General features: G+C 42.8%; 1 protein-coding gene across 2 annotated transcripts in view; it reads left to right on the top strand.

Annotated features, from left to right (window-relative positions):
• Nucleotides 1-14,400, top strand: part of ABCC4 (ATP binding cassette subfamily C member 4) — a 221,236-nt gene that overhangs the window by 92,992 nt on the left and 113,844 nt on the right. The gene's annotated exons all lie outside the window — the stretch shown is intronic.

Below are 14,400 nucleotides of genomic sequence, written 5' to 3'. Positions count from 1 at the left end.
CCATTTTTTGAACATACCTCTGTGCATGTCTAAATGCATGTTATGTCTGTGGGCCAACATTATGGGTAGGTGGCAGTCTAGGCTGGAAGACTCGAAGAGAAACTGTATGCTCAGCTAGGGGGCTGGTGAGTGGAGAGCTGGTGCTCAGTGGAGCAGGATATTTCTGTTTGTGTGATGCCTGTTGGAGCTGGTCATGAGGAATGGCAGGACCAGCCAAGGGGGATATCACCAGATATGCAGCATTTCCCCCTTTTGAAGTGTTTAACAAGGTACAGTAACTCCATCTGAGGGGAGATGTAATCATCATGTAGTAAGCTCAATGAACATAATTTATTATAACAATCGCTAGGTCATATCTATGGGATAGAATTAAATGGCTACCTACAGTCTGCATTACCAGTCTGCTTTATAACATACTTTGAAACCTATAGATAAAAAGTGAGATGTAAAAGATCATTATTTGTTTTTTAACAACAGCTATGCACAGAACAAATCCACCATTATTACCCAGCTCTCTCTATGGCTTTTACATGGATGTTTCCATTATTAGTAGTTATTCTATGACAGTTGGCAGCCTTTCAGAAGTGGTGTGCCGAGTCTTCCTTTATTCACTCTAATTTAAGGTTTCATGTGCCGGTAATACATTTTAATGTTTTTTAGAAGGTCTCTCTCTACAAGTCTATATATTATATAACTAAACTAGTGTTGTATTGTAAAATAAACAAGGTTTTCAAAATGTTTAAGAAGCTTCATTTAAAATGTTGATCTTACGCCGCCGGCCCACTGAGCCCGCTCCTGACCTGGGGTTCTGTTCACCTAAGCCAGCAGCGGGCTGCACGGGGCCTGCGGCTGGGACCCCGGCTGGCAAGGGTCCGGCAGCCAGAACCCCAGACTGGCAGCGGGCTGTGCGGGGCTGGCAGCCGGGACCCCAGACCGACAGTGGGGTCTGGGGTCCTGGCCCTGCCCACATACAGTGGGTACCTACCCTTCTCCCTTGTTCTGGCCCATTCTCTTCCTCTCTCTGTACTGAGCTGAGGGTGGGAGTGCACTGAGCACAGGGCTGGGGGTGAAGGGTCTGGCCAGCAGCTAGAATGAAGGAGGGGGCTCAGGGTTGGGGTAGGAGATTTGGGTGTGGGGGCACTTACCTGGGCAGCTCTCATTTGGTGTGAGGGGTGCAGGTGGGGGTGAGGGGGTGCAGAAGCTCCCGTTTGGTGCTCAGGGTGGGGATGGGGATGTGTGGGGTGCATGGGATGTGGGGGGGCTGGGGATGTGGGGGGTGTAAGAGTCAGGGCAGAGGACTAGGGGCATGTGAGTGGGGTGCAAGTGTCAGGGCAGGGGGGCTGAGTGTGTAGGGGTGCCAGTGTGAGGGCTGGAGTCGGGGGGGGGTGAAGGAGTCAACAGAGGGCTGGGTGCGTATGAGGAAGGTACAGGGCTCAGGGCAGGGGACTGGGGTGTGTGTGGGGGTACAGAGCTCAGGGCAGAGGGCTGGGTGTGTGTGTGGGGGTCAGGGCAGAGGGTGACTGCCTCCCTCAGAACTCCCAACCCCCCCGCTCCTTGTCCCCTGACTACCCCCTCCTGGGACCCCTGCCCCTAACTGCCCCCAACTGCCCCCCAGGATCCTATCGCCTATCTAAGCCTCCTTGCCCCCTGACAGCACCCCTAGGACCCTACCCCCTACTTGTCCCCTGACTGCCTCGACTCTTATCCACACCCCTGCACCCAGAAAGACCCCCCCCTGCGTACTCCCATGCCTATCCAACTGCTCCCTGCCCCCTGATAGGACCCCCAGAACTCATACAATCCCCCCTCGCTCCCTGCCTGCCCCAAGCCCTCTCCACACCCCTGCCTCCTGACAACCCCCCCGAACTCCCGACTCATCCAACCCCCCCAGCTCCTTGTCCCCTGACCACCCCCTCCAGAGACCCCTTCACCCTAACTGCCCCCTCGAACCCTCCTTGCTCCCTGTCCCCTGACTGCCCTGACCCCTATCCACCCCCCACCACCTAACAGACTCCGAGACTCCATTGCCCCCATCCAAGCCCCTGCTCCCTGACTGCCCCCTCCAGAGACCCCACCCCTAACCACCCCCCCGGGATCCCACCCCCGCATCCAACCCTCCCTACTCCCTGTCCCCTGACTGCCGCCACCACTTATCTAACCCCCTCCCCCCCCCCAGCCCTGGACCCTTTACCATGAGGCTCCTCGCTCATCCGTAGCCTTGCTGCCATGCGCGCAGCCCCGCCCTGCCTCTCAGAATGCTGGACGTGTGGTGGCAGGGCTCCGGATGAGCGGGGAGCATCTTTTCCTCCCTGTGGAACCAAACACTGCCCCACTGTGACGGCAGAGTTCCAGGGGAAGGAGGGGAAGGCAGGGGAGGGGCCAGCGGCTTGCTGCGCTCGTCTGGATGCTCCAGCCTGGGAGTGCGGACCCTGCGGCTTGCCACGCCGGCAGGATTTTTATTGACACACTGGAGTCCCGGCAGGCCCTAGCGTGCCATTAAAAATCGGCTCACGTGCCATCTTTGGCATGTGTGCCATAGGTTGCCGACCCCTGTTCTATGATTTAGGAATAATTTCTGTGTACATCATTCCTTCTCCTACATCATTTGCTAACAGTAGCATATCACGATATTCTTGTGTAGGTATTTTTGTACATCTTTTTCTCTCATTAAGAAGGCATATGAAACTCTGGTTGTTCTTATTCAAAGTTGCTGCAGTCAGCAGTTCTGCAATTTAGTGTTGAGCACCAAATCTGCACCATCTTTCAGTCATCTGGAAAACCTTGCATCTTATTTTAGATCTTCACCTTATGGATTCCATTTTGCTATCAATTCCTATGCAGGTAGCTTCTGAACTGGAGCAAAGTTTGCCTGGGTCAAAGATGTCTCCGTTTATTAAAAGAAGTGCCTTCTTAATATTTATTTATTTATTAAATAAAAGAACTACAACTTTATTTTGAAAGTACTGTGTTGCTTTTGTAATATTATATGATAGACCCAGGCCAGTTGGGTACAGCAGAATAGCAGAAGGCTGATATACTGGCCACTGGATTAACAGTTTTCTGTTCCCTGATTGACCAGAGCAGGGGCTACTCTAGGCTAATGAGAACAGCTGACTCTAATTAACCTGCAAAGAGTCAGGTGAGGCCATTCAGTTAATGTGACCACCTGACTCTAATTAAGGCCCTGCTGATACTATAAAAAGGGCTCACTCCAGTCACACAAGGAAGAGCCAGGGAGCCAGAGGCGAGGAAGTGCAGCTGAAGGGCTGGTTACTGAAGACACCCTCAGACCATTGTTAAAGGAGCCCTAGGTAAGGGTGAAGAAGGGAGAAGCAGGAGAGCTGTGGGGAAGTGGCCCAGGGAAATGTAGCAACTCTGGCAGTGAAAGGTTGACTGCCAACATCTGCTACCATTAGGGTCCCTGGGCCGGAACCCGGAGTAGAGGGTGGGCTCGGGTTCCCCCCAACTCACCACTACAGGAACATCTCCTGGGAGGGGAAGTCAGGCCCCTGTCAGGACAGGAGGCTGAACAGAGACTATGGGAGTTCTCTCACCAACCTCCTTGCAGGCCTATGATGAAAAGGGCTCAGTAGACTATGGCTGTGTCTTCACTACCCGCCATATCGGCGGGTAGCAGTCGATTGCTCGGGGATTGATATATCGCGTCTCACCTAGACGTGAGATAACGATCCCCAAGCGCGCTTATATCGATTTCCAGAACTCCACTAACCCCAACGGAGTTGCGTAGTCGACATGGGAAGCCGTGGACATCGATCCCGTGCCGTGAGGATGGTGAGTAATTCGATCTTAGATATTTCAACTTCAGCTACGTTATTCACATAGCTGAAGTTGCGTATCTGAGATGGATTTTTCCCCCGTAGTGTAGACCAGCCCTGTAACCCTGGCCCTAGAGGGAGAAGGGCTACGTGGAGGGTCACAGTGAGCCACTGAGGCTAGCATAAACCGCCTAGAAGCGTAGGACCCACGGGAGCAAGGTCAGAGCTCTGCCACAATTATATTTACACTGTTATATGCACCAGTAAGGACAAGATTGTAGTAATGCAGAAGTTAAGGAATTTATTGTTAACGTCCCCACAGCAATCTTAGCAATCTCTTTACTTCTCTGTTGTACAGCAGGATCATTCTTTATATGACCACTGAAAATATAAGCAGTAATACTAAATACAAGAGCCAAGATTTTGAAAATGGTGGACTAAATTAGGCTCCTGAATCCAGTTAGGCAACTAATAAGTGGTTTGATTTTGCAAAAGTGTTGAGCACCTAATAGTTCCTGTTAGGGCTAGTAAGCAGGGCTAGGCAAGTGACATTGGAAAAGGGAAATAGGTGATGAATCATGACACGTCCATCATCTCCCAGTGGTATATCTCAAATCGGGTAAGATAATTAATGGGAAAAACGTTTTAAAAATAATATTTTACTGATTAACTTACGACTGAGATATGGGGCCTGATTCTCCTTTACATGAAAACCCATTTATGCTGCTCTGACAGTTCCAGAAGTGTGTAAAGGTGTCTTGGTATAAATTAGGAATGATTGAGGTAATCTGGAATAATTTTGGAAATTTAGGTGTCATGATGTTTTAGGAAATAAAAGAAACAATAGAAAAATGTGTTGTGTTTTTAAAAAATATTATTTTAATAATGAAAATAAAGGTTTTTGCATAGGCAGTGTCTAGCATTATGTAATATGACACGTAAAAATCGATTGTTTAAGTGTGTTACTTATTGGTAACATTATTGGAAAGCACCAGCATCCTATATTCCGAAGTGATTTAGGGGATAGCTACACTACAAATAGACATTGTGGTTCTAAGGGGATATTTAATTGTGGTGTAGACGTTTGGGCTCAGGTTGGAGCCTGGGGAGTCCCAGCATGCAGGTTGGTTTTTAACTGCTGTATAGGAGCCCAACATTATAATAACATTAGGAGCCTAAATCTCATTGCAAATAGGACCGAAGTGCCTAAATGACTTAAACATTTCTGAAAATTTTACTCTTCGTGCAGAAGTGGTGATTGGAAATTAGGGCACTGAAATTCAGTTTTAGCTGTGGATCTCGACAGACCCCTAATTATGGAGTCGTCATAATAATGTTTGATTTATATGTGATATCCCATTGTTGGGTTTCAGACTTTATTATGTATTGCTTGTCTATATTGGTTAATAAAACTTACTTGCATTCTTTTAAAGGAATATACAAGTTGCCCTTTGCTCTTCAAACTTTCCTCTGCTCCTCCCTCCAGATACCAGTATGGGAGCCTGAACATGCATTCCAGGTTAGCTCTTAGGAGGAAACTGTGGACATTTTCCACTTCATAGAGAATGCTTCATATGTTCCACTTCTTCTGTTCTCCAGCATGAATAAAGCCTTGCTCTCTTTTGCAAGTCTAGCACAAGAGGGCAGCATGATCCATTTTATCCTGGTCTAGTATTACAACAGTTTGTTAGAAAAATAGCAAAAATTCATCTGGTCTATTTTTGGAAGCAATCTTTAAGCATTGGACTTCCAATTTGTTCAATCTATAAATTTGGCAATAATATGGTTCTGTGGTATTATCTTGATTACAGACAAGTATAATATTTTTTCTTAATTATTCTCACTGTAAAGTTCTCTGCCTACCTTCTAAGAGATTAGAGTTCACAAACTGTGTAGTCTTGTCACCAAAGGAGGCAGGTAACTTTATGGATTTTACCTATTTGCCTCCTATAAGGAGGACTCTAGCAACACTTCTGTTAATTTCTTTTTCCACTTGTCTGTAAGAAACATTTGTCATCAAATTTGACAGAACTCTGGGTTAGACAGGAGTGATTGTTTAATTGAGAGCTCCTACTTTGAAATATAATTTCATAACTTTTAAATAATGGTGTTTATTTTTTCTGTTTCTTGGATCTTGTGGGCAGATCTCTCTCTCTCTCTCCCCCCTTAGAGAAGAGATGCTAGTACTTGCAATAATGTTTAGTTTTTGTGGATGGTCTACATAATTTGTCAGTTTAAATTTAGTAAACTGAAACCCGCTGCTGCCATGTTAAGTGCCATAGGAATGATTCATATGCATGAATTTGTCCAGATAAAATAGGAACCTGTTTTCCCCTCAAAGCTCTGTCTAGAACCAGAAGCACTACTGAGATGTACACAAAATTTTCTAAATCTTTATAAACAAAACAAACAGATGCTTAGTACTTTTAGCACTCTTGGTTTCGGGCTGGAACTAGAACAAGAGGAGCTGCAGTACTGTGGACTACTCAGCAGCAGAAAGTGCTGAAAGTCTTGTAAGAAATGTCCTGTTTTTGGTGAATTTTTCAGCCCATTTGTGCCAGAAGGCTGGATAAGCTGTGACTAAGTGTTCAGTCTTTTGGGTGCTTCCATGCCAAACTTTTTGAGATTCAGGCATAATTATCATAGAAAGAAATAGTCCCTTACCTTGACAGCCAAAAATGATATATTAAACTGAAAGCTACTAGACACGAGGCAAAAGTAAATCCCAACTATAAATGTGGGAGATAAAATTATAAAAGAAAAGTGGTTTTATAATGCAGTTTATTTTTTCCTGTGGCATAGATTATTTAATTCTGGTGTTCATAAATCGACTGATGAAACACCTATAATTTGACAGAGAAAGTTTCTTTGTAGGATGAAAAGCATGTTCATCAATACACAAGTGCCTGTCTGTTTTATTTGAAAGTTGAAAGTAGCTTCAAATGGGAAATGCTGTTAAAGTATTTAAACATATGATATTTTCAACAGGCATGGTATTTCAGCACTCTGAAAATTACAGCACTGATAATGGGGTTAAATTATAGCTCTATCAGTTGGATGGCAAAGCTGCTTAAGTTAGTGTACTTTAATCTATGCTTGTTCACACAAGTGATTCTGTTGAATAAGTAGCATGCTTAAACAAGAAATACTAGTCTTAAATTCTGATTTATGGTAGGTGATGTTTTGACATATGGGGCAGGCAGTTTACAAGGCTTCATGTTAAAATATTTCACTAGTGTTATCATTCGTTGCTGATAAAATATTCAGTAGCAATGCTAGAAAATTGGTTATATGCCTATATGAGTGGAATTACTCAATTGGTTTCCTTTTATAACAAGATATATTATATACTGGGTTTTTATAATAGTTTTTTGACGTTTCCTTGTGATCAAGATGAACTTCAAGAAACTGCGAGTAAGGATAATAGCTATTTGACAGCTCTCTTAAGTTGAATATTTTTCATATTTGCTCAAGTTCCACAGGCTTTGTTTTTTCCCTCTGTGTGCCAACTTTAAAAACATATTCACATGTACACAGGTTTTAGTTTATGTTCAAAGGAAGGAGTTAGTCACTGTAAGACAACCTTTATTATAAAATAAAAACACGCACTCCTTTTCCTTGTTAGTAACAACAAATGTGAGTCATTATAAAAATGACTACACAATAGATTCCATCAATCATAAAGATCCTGAACAACCACATAACACTCTAAATATTATTTTTGGGTGTTTGAATGGAACTGTTTGTAGTTTAAAGTAGGTGTGGTAATTATAACCTGTTTGTTTGCCACATGTGTTTTTTAAAAAGGTTTAATGTTTTTTCACATAACAATGGTTATATGTACTTAGTCTTATCAGGGTGTGATATTAAATGATATTACATGGGAGTTGTTCACTTACTGATAATAGTCTCGTAGCTTTTGTTACGAATTTAAATAGCCTTACACTCACGTATATTTGATTACTATTGTGATTCTGCCAATCACCTTGATAAAGTTGATTACTGTAGGAGTAGTCTAAGGTTAGTAAATATTACACCAGAATTTTCATTACATTTATTATCTATTATAACCTATTTCATCTTTATTATTATTTTTCTTTGTAATCATGCGCTGAAGCTGTCAGAAGCTGATAATGAGACAAGCCTTTGCAGTTTGTCAAGTTGCCATTCACTCTATTCACTTATTTAATGTGTGAAATAAAATTAAAATATTATAAAAGCTGTTTAGGAGAATACTGCACATTATTTGAAACAGAAATAGAGCAATACTTTGTGCTTGCAGCCACTTCCAGTGTCCTGCTTTACTGGCAGTGTCCTGCTTTACTGGCACAAGATTTCAAGTCCCTTCACAGAGATTTTTCCATCTTCCTCACAGTAAGATCCCATGCAAAAGAATGGCCTGCTGTGAATCTCATTTCTGACCATATGCTGACCTGCCCAGATACTGCAGTTCTATGCTGAAGCAGTCAGAAAGGCAGCCGTTCCATCTCAACCAGATGTAAAGGGATAGAGAGAGGAGCTGACAAAGGGAAAGAACCTAATTAAAAGTGTTGAATTTAGAAGCCTGAATTAAAGTCATTCATGAACGTGGCACGCAGAAAAGTAGAAGAGGAGTTATGCCATGGTTATAAACAGATTCAGGACATTTTAACAACTCACCACAGGTGGGAAGGAAACATTGATGGTTCAGGGCCCTTTCAAAAGGAAAGAATAAATGATAATATTAGTGAAACAATGTGTGAGTGATTTAAAACTGTAACACTGAAGGCTAGCCCAGTTAGTGTGACCCTACCATAAAATACAGCTTTGGAAATAGACAAATTGGTAGACAAATATGGTCTGAAAGCTAGGAATAAGTGATCTGAGGGATGCAGAAAGTATTAGTCTAGTTGCTTAAAAATTGTGAGAGGCTTCTAGGATTGTTGTGAATTGGAAACGAAAGAGAGAGCATGCAAAAGTCATTCTGTCTTGCTGTTTATGGACAGAACCCTTGGTCACGGCTATATGAGTCTTTGAATTATGAAACCAAAAAGCTTCCAGGAAACTGCACCTTGTGTTTAAAGTCATGTGTTGGGATAATCAAATTACTTAAAAACTTGTTAGTGTTTGTCATTTCTAATTGATAAAATGGATACAATTTAAAGCACAACATCGCCAGCAGAGACATCAACCTGCTGGGTGCTGTGAACTGAGCTGCTTCAAGTTGGAATGAACTGAAGAGCATTACAATTTAAAAAAAAAAAAAAAGTTTCATTAACAATGCTTTTCTGTTTTGTACTGCACGGAAATCTCTCTCCCAGATGATCCTGGGTAATCTGCACTGCAGCATCTGGATGAGTTAATTAGTCTCATACCAGACTGTAAGCATCTAGCAGATTATGCAACAGTTGAAGATTGTTTCTCTGCATGTGAGGTTCCTGAAGATGACTGGGATGAAAATACATTTCTCAGATTTACAATCCAAAATAAAAATATCAGTAGAAGATACGAATGAAAATTAGGATGATGCTATATCTAAGAGTCTAACTACTCCAGAAATCCAGATTAAAACCTGAGCTATAGAAATCAGTAGCTAAGGGAGTGGTGAGATTTCTGCACTTAATAGTGTTTAAGTGATCACTACTCTGATGTTGTTTAATTAGAAAATGGAAAGGTAACAGCTAGAATTAATTGCCAAACCATTAGAAACAATCCAGAATAAATAGGTTGTTGGTTTTTTCCTTTTTTTTGTCCCCCCAGAAAAAATGTGTTGATGCTTTGTCAGCTGTTTTAAATCACAGCGCATTATGCATTAATATGGGTAGAAATGCAGGAAATCTAAAGAGAATCAAGACTTGGGTATTTGTGACATTATCTTCCACTGTATGAACATCTTCTAAATAATAACATGATTTAGTATTTAGGTATGTAGGTGAAACAACAGCTTGATGGGCTTGGGGTGTTGACAGATACCAGTATTTAAATAGCTTTTGCATTAGTAAATTATTGCGCTTGTATGGTGTCAGGGCTGATTCCCCACTCTGGCACTTTGAGTGCAGAAGGTGGGGTCTGCAAGGATTCTAAAAATTAATACTGGCCACTTCAGGCTTGTATTAAACTCCCAAGGTTACAGCTTCACTCTGACCTTGGATGGGTAGATGCAGCCACCACCTAAGTGCAAAAACCCTGCTTTTGAGAACCCAGGAAAGCGCACCTGGGAATTCCTTCCTGTGGGGTACCCTCAAGCCTTTCACACCCCACTCCAGGGAAAAGCTGAGAAAGAAAAACAAAGGAAATCAGTTGTTGCCACCAACTAATTAAACAACATATGCACAAACCTCTTAGGGCACAAAAATTCAATCCTGTTTTTTAAAAAGGTAAATTTTATTAAAAACGAAAAAGAAGAAAATACATTTGGAATGTAGTCTTTTTGCTAGATTTTAAAAGAACCACTTATAAGGATTAAGCATCAAAATAACTTCCTTGAGGTCCATCTTAAAGGTTACAAGCAAAACAAAAGCATTTGGAGGTTGGCACAGAGGAGTCCACAAGCCAATGAGAAATAAAAGAAATAACCCTAATCGCGACTTCCTAGACATTTTCTGATTTACTTACATATCTGGGGTTTCAGATAAGTAGTCTCTAGGTATGATCTTATGGTTTTTCATACCTGGCTTAAAGCTTTCTATGGCATAGTTTTGCCCTGTTCCTGTTCTGCATCTCTTCTCTCCTGAGAACAGTAGACAGACAAAGGGGAGTCTTGTTTCAATTTTAAAAAGTGCTAGCCTTCCCATTGGCTTTTTTTGGCTAGGTGCCCACGCACTTCCTTTTACCATAGCAGTGAGACTTTTTAACCCTTTACAGATAAAGCAAGTAGAGAACAGCTACCAAGAGGGATTTTATAGCTAACTGGCTGGCTGGGTGTCCATAAAAGGAAGCTATCTCCCCTTCATTTGTCACATATGGCTTTGTTTAATTTATTATATTTTAAGAGTAAAAAACATAAAAAGTAGACGTATGTTGTACGTCCTACTACAGAGGCTCTGGGAAGTGACTCCATAGCTAGGGTAGTATTCCAAAATGGGGGGAAAAATTCTCTCTAAATGTTAGGTGTCCATTTGGGGTGAAATTTTACACTAGTGTAATTTTTATCCCCTTTTGAATTTTCTGTGTATTTTTATTTGGTTTATCATATTTTTAATAGGAAGCATTTGAATTTGGTCGTCTGCTGAATTATTTTCCTAGGCAGTCCTGTTTTATATTGTTGACCAATATTTTTTTAAAAAGATTATCTAGCGATGCAAAACTTGGCAGGAGGTGTCCCTTGAAAACAACTGGTGGAATCGGAGTTTTTAAGATATAAAATGGTGAGCTGAGGATCATATTTAACCATTATAACAAAGCTTATGCACTGTGCACACTTGGTGGGGCAGGGGGCTTGGATGCTCCCAGGGCTAATGGGTTTATCTTTGGGGGAGTGTGTCAGGGTGTGCATACAACCCTGTTGGTTGGTTGATGGGTCTGGGTGTGCACAATATCTTCTCAATGATGAACTACATGTTTCTGTGATATTTTATTCTATGACTAAGAAGGACCCATGAACACCTGGTGATTAAGGCTACGATTTATTCATGGATATTTTTAGTAAAAGTCATGGATAGGTCACGGGCCATGATTTTTGTTTATTTCTCGTGACCTATCCATGACTTTTACTAAAAATACCGTGGTTAAATCTTGGGAGGGAGGGGCATGCTGAAGGAGCATGGGGGGGGGACACTGCTAGGGGGATACTCGGGGGCAGCGGCACCAGCTGCCATGAGCTGTGGACTGCTGCCAGGGCCAGCGGACCACGGCTGCTCCGGCTGGCCAGCAGGGGACCGCTGCCTGGGGCCAGTGGACCATGACTGCTTTGGCTGGCTGGCATGGCACTGCTGTCCAGGCCAGCAGACCGAGGCAGCTCCGACCAGTCATGGACAATGAGCCAGGGGATGCCAAGGACAACTGATAAATACAGTGCATGAATTAGCCCAAACTGGAGGATTTATTGATGGCCTGGAAGAATAGTTACCTCTAAGGGAGCCATTTGGTGGGTGGCCGGTCCCTACGAAAGGGCTGACACATATGAACTCCACTAACTCAGGGAAGTCCTTGTGCTGGTGGGGATCTTGTGTGCTCCAGATCCATGAAATTGCTTGAGGCACTTGAGTCCATCAGCACCTCTACGTTGGTGTCAGGTATGGCAGGGTGCCAGAGTTGGAGATGTATTGGATGCTGATTGGCCATTACCAAGATACCGTGAGACAAATGTTGGCCTTCAAGGATTGGAGAAAGGCTCTATTGGGGCTGGAACTTGGCGTTTCCCACTTGACCGCATCTCAGACCTTGGTAGGACTGCTTGATGGAAGTGTCCTGGTTCCCATACAGTATAGCATAGGCCCAATGCCTGGCATTGATTCTTCTCCATGTTGGAGAGACAGGGCTGGTCCAGCTGAGTTTGTTAGGTTACTTGGAGACTGTCTTTGCTTCAAGCCCTGAAACCTGACAAACACTAACCCATAAAAGTAAGGAAATGAAAAGTTAAGCCACCGAGCGATTTGTACTATTTACTCTTCCATCCACAACTATATGCCTTACCAGTGCCACAGTTACTGTACCTCAGACAACACACCTCAATCTCTACTTTGCCTATATAGGAAGGCCATCCTTCCATCACCATTTTTAAACTTCCCTCTGCACATACTTTTTTGCCAGGCTACCTTCTCCCAAGACAACCCTACACTATACGACTACTAGTGTTGAGGGGAAAAAAGAATCTGATGAAGTGATGCATGCAGAAAGGTAAAAAAAAGCCCATAGTTAAGATTGTCGTGCATGTCTGTTGTGTATGGCAGTTATGGTGATGATAGTGTGTTGGTCGGTGGAGAAGATAGTATTTATACAGTTAGGTGGCTTAACTTTGTCATTTCCTTGTTGTTTTCAGGCACAGTACTTCACAGTTTTGTCAGGCACGCTATTTCATGGCAACAATGTTTGTGTATTAATACATATAAGATAAAATATAGACCCCTGCTAATTAGTAAATAGCAAATATAAAGCCTTGTATTGTGGGGAATCTTTTTCCATCAAAGACACCTAGTCATGGCTTCCTCAGTAGTTCATCAGCATTGTTCCTTAGTTGACTGGAAAGGTCACAAGAAAACAAACACAAAGTACTTTCTCCTGCTCGGCCACAGCATTCTCACTCCATAAATTAAGGACAACATTTAGATCCCAAAGCTGAGTTCCCCACATATAAGCATATTGTACCAGCATTGAGATTAGACCAAGATGGTCTCAAAATCTATGCTATTTTAATATCAGCTATTGATCCTGCAGTGTGCAATTATTGCTATTTATAAAGGCCAAGAAGTATACAATTAAATACATATGGCATCATCCTAACAAACTTCGGTATGGTCTTTCTGATAACTCATTACACTTATTCAGTAAAACAGCCCATGGCATAAAACTTCTGTCTTCGAGTCAAGAGATTTAAAATGTACAGTCAAATTATGACTCTTTCTGTTAAAGCTATGGTGTGGGTGTGGTGGAGAAAGGCTAGGAAGTGTGGTGATGATGGGAGGCATTATGCATACAGAACAGGAGCAAATATGATGCCTCTGATGATGCAGGGGAAGCACACTCCATAGTACTCCTTTGTATAACCATTGAAAAGATGTAGCATGGATTGCTCCCAACAGACCTCTCCAAAGGTCTTCTAATACAGAGGAAGCATGGCTACAACCGATCTGGGCTGTTCAGAGCTGGTGACAGCAGCTCTCTTTTTTTTTTTCCCCTCTCTCTTCCTGTTCCAAGAAGGGCAGGCAGCTACATTATTACTACATTCTTTGCATGGGAGCCCTGGATGGCTGGCAGGGCAAGGCTGGCAACCTCTCTCTAGCTCTCACAGTGCCTACACTGGAGCAGCCATTATTTGGCTCATAGCTTCATTACTAAAACTGTTTTCCCTAATTAAAATGAAGTTAGGACACTTAATTAAAATATTTTTATTGCAGGCTAATAAACTGAAGGTGCATTTTTCTAAAGACGGTTGCCAGGGAAAACAGGTGTAACTTCTAAATGTCAAGCTGCTGCTAGATGATGATATAAGGACAGTTTTTCCTCCACAGGAACATCTCAGGTACAGGATGAGGACACTCCAGAAAACAGCCACCACCCCCTTTTTAGGACTTTCCCTATACATCTTTTCCTTTTCACATCAGTGGTAAACACCTCCCCCAAACCCAGTCACCCCCCCCCCCCCCCCGATTCAAACGTCCATTCCATCTCTGTGCTAGTGCACTTATTTTTTGTGTGTGATCCCTGTTGTCTTCCTCGGAGACAATATCCTGGAGTGGCTGTTACCCCTTCTCTTAGGCTAGCCCTTCTGAATAGATGGAGTCCTGACTATGAGGTTTTTGTATGCAGGACTTCCTGCAGTATGAGAGTCAGTGTGGAGCATGTCAGAGAAACATTGCCCTCATTGGGTCAGTGGGCTTGTTTGCTCTTTCTTTCTCTACGTGGCAGAAAGGAACATGTGACCTATAGTGCTGATTATTTGCTATATATCTATATCTATATCATGCCTTTTATTTATTTTCATTAT

Source organism: Gopherus evgoodei, chromosome 1, assembly GCF_007399415.2.
Source record: "Gopherus evgoodei ecotype Sinaloan lineage chromosome 1, rGopEvg1_v1.p, whole genome shotgun sequence".
Lineage (NCBI taxonomy): Eukaryota > Metazoa > Chordata > Testudines > Testudinidae > Gopherus > Gopherus evgoodei.
This window is presented reverse-complemented; position numbering and strand designations above follow the sequence as displayed.